At 30.4% G+C, this 11,154-nt stretch overlaps 1 long non-coding RNA gene across 1 annotated transcript in view; it reads left to right on the top strand.

Moving 5' to 3' along the window:
* LOC120217077 overlaps positions 1-73 on the top strand; it is a 35,130-nt gene extending 35,057 nt beyond the window's left edge. The window contains exon 2 of the long non-coding RNA XR_005525121.1: positions 14-73. This is a non-coding gene — a long non-coding RNA (uncharacterized LOC120217077). The remainder of the gene's footprint in view (positions 1-13) is intronic.
* Positions 74-11,154: the final 11,081 nt, after the last annotated feature.

The following is an 11,154-nucleotide window of genomic DNA, read 5'->3' on the forward strand; positions in this document are numbered from 1 at the left end:
CTTTCAACTGCAGGTCTATACTGATATTACTACTGACAGCAAAATTAATTGGGACTTTTACAAAGAACAACTGGAAAACTCTGTTAATCAAGCAGAAGTGACTAATCTAGGATACAATCAACGGTTGACATTGATCCGAACAGTGTTAAGCCAAATTTGATTGCAAAACTTGAGGAAGCTACTTTGCTTGATCTCCAAGTCTCGTCAATGATGATGATTAGCATGCACTGCTACTCTTGCTTGATCTCCAAGTCTCGTCAATGATGATGATTAGCATGCACTGCTACTCTTGCTTGATCTCCAAGTCTCGTCAATGATGATGATTAGCATGCACTGCTACTCTTGCTTGATCTCCAAGTCTCGTCAATTCTTGTTTTAATTTAAGTCATGTATGATGCTTTACTTTTATTGTGTCCTTGATTGTTTTAGCCTTTAAATTTATCCTTCGCTTAATTATTTGATGGAAAGGAAAAATGTTGCACTTGTTTTATCATATTTTAAGGATATATATATATATATATATATTATTTCGTCTTCATGAATTCAAATCTTGACATTCGTCTTGTAAATGTACTATCTTTTTTATTAAAAAAATTATTACGATGAATATATTTGATTTCATGCAGTAATTTAAATGTTTGAGGTGTAAACTGAATAAGTCGAATTTTATTTTAGTTAAATTTTATAAATTATTTTCTATTAAAATTAGATCAAAGTGGATCAATTCTTTTATTGCAATCTAGATGAAGATGAATCAAAACAAATCATATAAACAAGTGAGGCAGTCGCATTCCCTGAAATTTCAAATTAGTATATATTTTTATTTGTATTTTCATTTGATTTTTCATTTGATAATCTGTTTTCGCCCCCCTCCTAAAATTTTAGAAATTCGTCCCTCTATATTCACATCCCAAAATTCATTTTTTTTCCTTGCCCTTAACTGATTAAGAATTCTATTTTCCCCCCTAAATATAGTGCCACTTTCGTTCTTATTTCTTGCAATTTTTTATTTCTCTCACATCCCTAAACACTATTCTTTAAAAATCATTAACTTCGTAAACAACCCAAAGAATTTTGGATATCAAAAATTTTGGATCGAATTACAATAACATTGTCCAATTCAAAGAATAATATTTGAATTAATAGTGATACAAAATATATCCAAAGAATTTTCGATATCTAAAATTTTAGTGATACAAATTTTTAGATATCCAAAATTTCGGATCAAATAATATTGATATCTAAAAATGCGCATCCCTATTAATAATTGCATGTTCCATCCACGGGGTGGACTGAATCATTATTCTATTTATGTGGATTTAGTCAAAGTTTAGAAGATAATAGTGATAGATTAGGACTTAGGATTCAATTGAAGTTTGGTAAATGTGGTTTAAAGTTGATGATAATGATGGTTGAAGGAGATGATAAATTCTAAGATAATCATGAAGATGATGATGATGATTTTTTATTGATGAAAATAAGATGAAAGGAGAAAATTTTGACCCAATAAATGTTTGTTATCTTATTCTTTTAACATTTTCAAATAATTTTATTTAATATTTACAACTTTTATATTTTATTATCTGAATGATCATTAAGTTTTAGGATCCGAATCTTGATTATTTTGAGAATTTTTTAGAAACTTTTTTGTTTTATAAAATTTGGAGTTATCATTGATCTTTTTTAGATTAAAAGGTTGAAAATCTATAAATCGCTTTTAAAAGAAAAGTTTGAAAGTCTCTTTTAAAGACAATATTACGATCTCGTTTGATTAGAGATTCATTAAATCATGTTGGGAGTCAATTACATGTGGAGAATGGTGATCACTTTCACAACGCCTGAGATGACTACCTACTTAATTTTATGTGTCTAAATATTGAATTTTGCAAATTTAAATGTAAATTTAAGATATGATCATTGATTGATTTCTGGTTTTTAATTGAGTTGACACTAAAAAGTTATTTGTCTCTAGAAAAAGATGTTGCTCACTTGAATCTTTTCTTAAAAAGATGTCCTTTATCCCGAAAAATTAACAAAGATTGTCATATCTCTATTTGGGATATTATCTCATTAATTTTCGAACTAAAACAACATTGCCTTAAGTATTTTATAAAATCTAATATTCAATTAAAAATAAATGCAACGGAAATACTTGTAAAAAAAAGAGTGAGTTAGAAGGATACATATTTGCTCGAACAATATTAGAAATGTGCTTCAACAATCTAGGAGGCAATTTTATAGATTCCCCTTACAAAAAGATATTGCCTTGATTTTAATAAACCAACTAATATAATAGAGTTAATTGCATAATGTGTCCTTAAAGTATGATCTTCATTTTAAATTAGCCCTAAACTTTTAAATATTCTGACTTCATCTCTAAATTATGACAATTATTCTAAACTAATCCTCAAACTTTTGAATATTTTAATTTCATCCTTAAACTATGACCTTAATTCTAAATTGGTCCCCAAACTTTTTGAACATTCCAAATTCATCCCAAACTGTACATATACACTAATCACATCCTTGTCAGTAAAATAGTTATGTCAAGTTACATTATTATATGTTTGAAAAAAAAAACCAAATTTTGGTTAAATTGTGGTTGAAACTAATTACACTTGGATGAATTTGGGGATTAAATTGGAATATTCAAAAGTTTGGGGCCAATATAGAAAGAGGTCATAGTGTAGGGATGAAATTAGAATATTCAAAATTTTAAGGACTAATTTATAATGGAATTCATAGTTTGGGGATGCAATTGAAATATTCAAAAGTTTAAGGACCAATTTAAATAAGGGTTATATTTTGGGGGACACATGACGTAATTAACTCAATATAATAATACATAAGGAAAAAAAAAATATTTAATATTAAATGAATATATATATATAGTATAAAAAATATAGTAAAAATAATAAAAATATAATACATGTATTAAATATAGTATATAATATTAATATGGATTAAATGAAAAATTAAATCAAGGAAAAAATCAAATTAAGTTGTAGGGATCAAAATATATACAATGGAAAATCAAAGAGTAGAATGTAATAAATAAAAGTAATATAGAAATTATGGACTAAATTAAATTTAAATAAAATCATAGGCCGAATTTACAAGAAAACAAATGAACGGAATTGGGACTAAATTGATTTTTTCTTATAAACTAGGGAAGATTGCGATGAGGACATGAAATTCTTACCGAAGGGCATAGTAGCTCTTTTACTATGCACCTTGGTAGTGTTAAGATGTATAAGGATCTTCGAGAGATGTATTTGTGGTTGGGAATGAAGAAGAATGTGGTTGAGTTTGTTTCAAGGTGTCTCGTGTGCTAGAAGATAAAGGTCGAACATCAAATTCCATTAGGATTATTACAACCAATTAAGATTCTAGAATGGAGGTGTGAAATGATCATAATGGACCTTGTTTCGGGTTTTCCTTTATCTCCGTCAAAAAAGAATTTCAATTGGGTAATCATGGGTAGATTCACCAATGTGTGCATTTTCTTCCCAAGCATACTAATTTCTCCTTGCAGAAGTTAATGGACTTGTACATTGCCAAGATTGTGATTGCACGATGTTCCACTCTCTGCTATTTTGGATAGGGATCTACGTTTTACTTCAAGATTATGAAAAATTTTGCATTTGACTTTAAGGTCAAAGTTAAATTTCAGTATGGCTTATCATCCACATACGAATAGTTAGTCAAAGCATGTGATTCAATTTTTTAAATTACGCTTCGAGCTTGTGTGATCAAGTTCAATTTTTAAAATTATGCTTAAAGGTGTCTACTTGTTACATAATTTAAATGAAAAATGATACATGAATTACACTTGATTTTCAATAGTGATTTTTTGTGCATCTTAAATCAATTTTGTTATTTGATAAATTTGGATCTATGGACTATTGAATTCTCTTGGAAACTTTAGATATAGTATGACATGTCATAAGATTTCATGCATACTCTACGAGTGTAATTTTTAAAATTTACACTCGTTTATCATGTTTTCGGGTCTTAGAGACACCTAAAAGCGAAGGACGACCAAGTAAAGTAATTTCAAACATTTTAATTTGATAAATAATGTTCTAGTGACCTCAGATAATGGTAAAATGTATTTTGCCTACATAATGAGATATAGACATTAAATTTTGGATTTTTAGTTTGGTTTTGGACTTGAATTTCAATTTCTTTGTATTAATGCATAGATTAAAATAAGAATAGCTCATTTCCTATTGTTGGATTTTAGATTCGTGATGGCTTGATCGATGTCCAAATGTTCTGAAATTTTGTATGTTGTGTTAACAAGACCTCAAATTCAATTCGATAAATTTAATTTGAGTTCCGAGCATGTTTCATATGTTAATGTGAAAAGACAAAAACACCCCTATATTGTACACTGGCTTCCATGGAATTTGTATGAACATTCTTGCAATCAATATACTATTTTTTGACGTCAACTTTCTATGTTTGTTATATGATGTATGTCTATTGGTTGCAAGCATGTTCGAATGAAAGAAAAAAGTAGTGTTATATCTCGGGCCATTTCGATGGCTAATGTGATACTTAATATTCGGGTCAGATCACTCCGATTGGGTATTGGGAGTTACAGATCTTCCATTTATTATCCCGTTCAAAAAATTCATTTTTAGCTTTGTTTTGGGCCAAATAACAATCGAATCAAGCCAAGTTTGGCTTAATGTTCGATGGCTAATACAATACTTAATATTCGGGTCAAATCACTCCGACTGAATATTGGAGGTTACAGATTTTCCCTTTATTGTCCCATTCAAATAAATTCATTTTTAACTTGTTTTGGGCCCAAATAACAATCGAATCAAGCCCAACCTTGATCCAATGATTCAATTTGAAACCTCAATTTGACCCATCATAGAGTCCAGGTCAATGCATAAACTTTGGCTATGAAATTCGGATCGTTACATCCTAAATATTATTGTCATCATAACAAGTGTCGAGATCATGTTAATATCTTCTAGGTCTGGCCCAAAATTCGAAGGTATGGCATGCCAAGTTTGGCATATTAGGCATTCTTGACCTTAAATTCTTCTCCGACACTATACTAAGCAATTCAAACACCCCATCATCTCTTTTCACACATGGCCGATGTCTCATTAAAATGGGCCACATGGGAAAAAAACCAGCAGGTCTCTGTCCCTATATGGCTATAGGCCTATACTTTGAAACCCTATTTGGTACACTGAGATTGAGCTTTAACAGTGGAAACGGATGGGGTTTGAATTTTTCGTCAAGGACTATTGTTCCGTCAATTCTTTCGATCCATTTTAAGTGTTAATTTCAGACTTTTATATAGGGATTAACATAACTCAATTCGATAAATCTAATTTTTTAACTTGACTTGATTCAAAAGACTTAACTTAAATTGATTTCGAGTTGTAAATTCATAAATTTGACTCGAAAAGTTTTAAATTTGAGTCGTGTTAAACTCGAAATTTTTAGTAACTAGTTGGTTAGGTTTTAAGTTTAAGCTGAATCCTTCGATTTTGTATAATATATGGATATCACATTTGAAAATAATATGAAAAAAAATAAATATGTATTATATATTGTTAAAGAAAATCGTTCAAATTACAATTAAATAGTACGATAATATTATAAATATTTACAATTAAATTTCGACAGGGATTCAACATGACTTGAGAAAATTTTAAATTAAGTTCAAGTTATAAAATTAGACTCGTCAATTCAAATAACTCAAAATTTTTTAAATCGACTCTACTTGATCGAATAATTCTATATATATCATTTTTCGTATAAAAGTGAACAAGGGTTAAAACAAGGGCCGAACCACATAGTGAATTGGGATATCAATTGAAATCTATAATTTAAGAAAATATATATATTTGAGTAAGAAAAATAAAATGAGTATTTTATTAAAATACGGCTTAATACAAAAAAACCCTCTAATTATATCATTTTTTAAAGTGATGTTTAATTTTTTTCAATTAATTTAGGTGTTTAATGTTACAAATTTTATCACTTTAGGTGTCCCGACTGTAACGATCATTAAAAACTATGTTAAGTGACTCGCGTCACGTTATGGTAGTTTTAGAAATTTTATTTTAAAAAGCTTTAAAATATTGTTATATTAAAAAATCGAAATTGTTTTTAAAATTATAAAAAAACCCTCCAATCCCTAAAATCAATCCTAGAACCCCTAACCCAACCCTAGAACCCCTAACCCAACCCTAGAACCCTAACCCAACTTACCATCTCTCTTTCTGACCACGACCATCGTCAGCAACGTCTCAATTACCTTCTCCTTTTTGGGACATCGACACTCATATCATCTCTCACGTCGTCGGGTCTTATGGGGTCGCGATTATCGTGATTTTTCTATTACATTTGTGGATTTAAATCGCGATTGAGGAATATTCGTTGGTTGGTCGTCGGCTTGAGGCACGATCAAGGGTAACTCAAAATTTTTTAAATCGACTCTACTTGATCGAATACTTCTATATATATCATTTTCCGTATAAAAGTGAACAAGGGTTAAAACAAGGGCCGAACCACATAGTGAATTGGGATATCAATTGAAATCTATAATTTAAGAAAATATATAAATTTTAGTAAGAAAAATAAAATGAGTATTTTATTAAAATAAGGCTTAATACAAAAAAAACCTCCAATTATATCATTTTTCTTAAAGTGATGTTTAATTTTTTTGGTTAATTTAGGTGTTTAACGTTACAAACTTTACTACTTTAGGTGCCCCGACTGTAACAATCATTAAAAACTATGTTAAGTGACTCGCGTCACGTTATGGTAGTTTTTGAAATTTTATTTTAAAAAGCTTAAAAATATTGTTATATTAAAAAAATCCAAAAATTTTAAAATTATAAAAAAAACCTCCAAATCCCTAAAATCAACCCTAAAACCCTAACCCAACCTTACCATCTCTCTTTTCGACCACGAACATCGTCAGCGATGTCTTAATTGCCTTCTTCTTTTCGGGACGTCGAAACTCATATCATCTCTCGCGTCGTCGGTTCTTGTGGGGTCGCGATTGTCATAATTTTTCTGTTACATTTGTGGATTTAAATCGTGATTGAGGAATCTCCGTTGGTTGGTCGTCGGCTTGAGGCACGATCAGGGATAAGTTCAGTCGACAACAATGACAGCAACAAAGGGCGGTGGCTGTAGTGGGTATAGGGATTGAAAGTAGAGTTTTCAAAGTTTTAGGAGATTTGAAAAAAAGGTTTTATTAATATAATAATATTTTTAAGTTTTTTTTAAATAAAATTCTTAAAATTACCAAAACATTACATGTGTAACTTAATGAAGTTTTTTAACGGTCATTACGATTAGGGCATTTAAGATGGTAACGTTTGTAACGTTAGACACTTTGATTGATCAGAAAAAAATTTAGACACCACTTTAAAAAAACATTATAATTTAGACAATTTTTTTATATTAAGCCATAAAATAATGTTAACACCACTTTAAAAATAAATAATATTATATTATAATTTTTTAACTTCAGATGTTATTGCAAACTTGTCTAATATATTTGAATCTAAAGAGAAAAAAGTTGAGTCAATCAAAAAAATAATAATGATCAAATTAGGCATAAGTTTTTTTTAACAATCACAACTGGATTTTATTAATAAAAATAATGAAATAAATCAGAATTATAACACACTAAAACATAAAAAAAATAAAAACGCCAAAAAAAAAACTCATACAAAACCCAAAGATACAAAGAAAACTAAATATTCCTTAATAATAATGGCCAACATTAAAATAACCCAATTACCTTTATAAAACTCCTTGTTTCTATCGAACAAGCCACTTTACGAAGTGATAAAAGAGTGGTGAGAGAACTAAGCTATCTAACAGTTTGTATCGCTACACAATTCTGATTATATCTGTAACCCCCTCAGACTGATGCGGGTAGACTGATCTGATTCGGGGTGTCACGATAGGGCTATCGGAGCGACCCACCGAAGAAAATCTCAGAAAATTAATTTTTTGTTAAAATATGTAAAATCATAAAATCATTTATAAATACAAAAGTAAAATTTACAGTATTCAGAAGTAAACAAATTTCATACTCATATGTAAAACAAATTACAACCTACATGCCCCCTAATCACATACACCGTACTCCGCAAGCAAAGCCGGTGGAACTCCCTTACTGATGTGGGAAGCTGCATTGGTTCGATTCTTTTAACCTGAAATGGTGAATAATAGAGTGAGCTTTGGGAAACTCAGTAATACAGAACTACCTATTGATGCTACGGACATACAGATAAATGTAGAACAATAAAATTTCCTTATTGAATCAGATGTATACAAGTTTTTTGGATAAGGTGGGGTTCCACTGGTAGTTCATCGAGTAGAATCCATGAAGATCTCAGTTCATAGGAAACATTCATAGTATTAATTTTTCAGTAGATCGAATAGGATGTCTAGTGTGTTCCAACCAAAACCAGTGAAAAGATATAAATCTTTTAAAATAATAATTGTTTACAATATATTTTCAAAACCATAGTAGAACCCTCAAACCAAACACCATTATACAGTTACCCAGAACTGCATCCGTAAGGGCTTACCCTAAGCACACAGCAGAGGAAGCTAACCTAAGGAAATGCCTTGAGGCCTATAGGCCTACCCAAGGGTATCCGTAGGTCCGTAAGGATTTACCAGCTAGATCAGAGTTGTACCTCCATACTCCATAATCCTACCCATATAAAAATCTAGTAGAAATCAGTTTTAGTTGTAAATCGTAATATTTGGATCGTGATCTAGTAATATGTCATAACCGTGATAATGAAATAAATCGTATAACTGATCTCCACCTGTACACCATAAGTAGTTCCATGATTAACCCAAGGGAGTGCCATGGGGCTTGAGAGCCTTCCAAAGGATCACCTTATGTTTGTAAGGATTTACCAGCTTGATCAGAGCTATACCTCCATACTCCAGTCTACCCATATAATGTCCCAATAAAACAATTCAATTAATAACTAATGAAACAGGAAATAATAGTTCATAACTCAGTAAATTCCATGATTCCATAAATCAGGAACAATTTATATTTCTCGGTGAAAATAGAAATCGGAGAACACATACCATGTTGACATGACCAGTAAATCAATAATTTCGTTAAAACTCATTTCAAAACATATAAAACAGTCATGTAGTACATGTGGAACACACTAGAGGATCCAGATATTCTTAAGAGCTAATTGGTGATCAGGAAGGTATTCATAATCTTTTTGTATCAGAGTTACTTAATATTTCAAGTATGACATGAGTAATTCAATTACTCAACAATCAGAGATATTCATGATTTTAAGTCCAATTGAATCAAATAGGGTATTCCGAATCTTTTGCATCTGAGTTACTTGTATGATATGTTATGACCGGAGTGATTTGAGCTAATAAGGGAGAAATGAAGGTTAAGGATATTACAATCTGTGTCGATTTATCGGAATATCAAAATAACTCAAGCTGAACAACTCCTAGAACTAATGTATGTCGATTGTCCATTCATTACTCTTCTAGGTTATTCACTCTTTAGTACCCAAAAATTCTTGTTCATAGATCACCTTCAAAATCAACGCTGAATCTATCTTAAAGAGATGAACAAATATTCCAATGGTCTTTATCTCATTTCTACATTGCAACAATATCAGGAATTGTCAACGTACTATAATTCGTTGTTTATAACCTATAGGGACAATACACCATGCAAGATCGGCAGTGTTTCCAGACTTATCCAAGTTATTCACTTAATTCAAGGTCATCGGGGTACTTAATTCAATTAGTATTTAAAGCTATCCTGATCGCTTAGTAGTTTCCTGAGTAATTCAATCATTTTCGCAAATTTGAATACATACAGTACTTCCATTCCATTTAACTTGGTCAAATAATATAGTCATATTGGTATTCGAGTTTGATTTATTCATTTTGGAGCTTGAGGTCATTAGTCATTCTAGGTCTTGGAAATACTTTAGGTCATTTTACACTTTAGGGGCATTTTGGTTAATTTTCACTTTAGAGCATTTCTATAATTTCATTATAGATCCGGAATTTAAATAAATGATTCCAAGGTTCAAGTGAATCAAGATACGAGCTCTCAGGTCGTCCCCATTATCATAGTCATACATATTGTTTTTTTACTCTTTAAGGGTATTATCATAATTTCATTCAATTCCGTCAATGGCATTACTTCGGGTAACTTAGGCTTGAAAGTATTCCAGTTCCATTAAAGTTTAGATTATTTTGCTCATTTGCTCACTGGAGGTTAATTTCACCACTAGGAAAAGTCTTGGTCCTTTTTCAGTACAAGAGCATTTTTTGTAATTTTACCCCTTAGGGTTATTTTAGGTAACGTATTATCCAAATATTCTCGGTATTTAACCTTAAGAGAAATTAATCAAAATTTACGGATATTGAAGTCAATTTATTCATTATTAAATCACTGAGCTTATTATTATTATTTCCGATTGATTTTCCACTTTATTAAGCGAGTCATATAAGTCCTATCTGATTACCGACATTTTATAGTATTCAGATCGAGTTTAGGAAATAATCACTACATACATGTGACCAATTATACTTATCCACGCAAGAATCAATACTAACATGTTCCATAAAGTATGAAACAGGTAGTAATGTACTACCTCGATTTTTATGCCATATCGATCGACCATTTAACTCCATTCGATTTCCCTCGAACTTTAATTCAACTTCCAATAATCCCTCGGATACAAAGCAACCAAATTTACGTTAGAAATTGGACTTAATTTAGAAACCAAATTGAATCCAATGGTAAATCTCTGAAAAATGCCTTACCGGGTGCAAATTTGGAAAAACGGACTTTGGATTCAAAGTCAAGACGCCAAAAAATATAAAATAGGGCTTTTCAAAAAGTTGACTTTGTAATACCCCAAAAATTTAGATAATGACCAAAATGAAAATTTTAAAAGTTTGATGGTCAAATTAGAAAACTGGGAAAAGTTTAAGGAATTAAGTGGTAATTTTCCCAAAAATAATTTTATTCCATAAATGGATTTATTTAGTGTCCAAATTATAAATTTGTTAAAGTTTGGTGACCAAAGTATAAACTTTGAAAGTTTAGGGACCAAAATATAATTTTTAAAAAATTAT

Source organism: Hibiscus syriacus, unplaced genomic scaffold (genome assembly GCF_006381635.1).
Source record: "Hibiscus syriacus cultivar Baekdansim isolate YM2019G1 unplaced genomic scaffold, ASM638163v2 tig00110183_pilon, whole genome shotgun sequence".
Classification (NCBI taxonomy): domain Eukaryota; kingdom Viridiplantae; phylum Streptophyta; class Magnoliopsida; order Malvales; family Malvaceae; genus Hibiscus; species Hibiscus syriacus.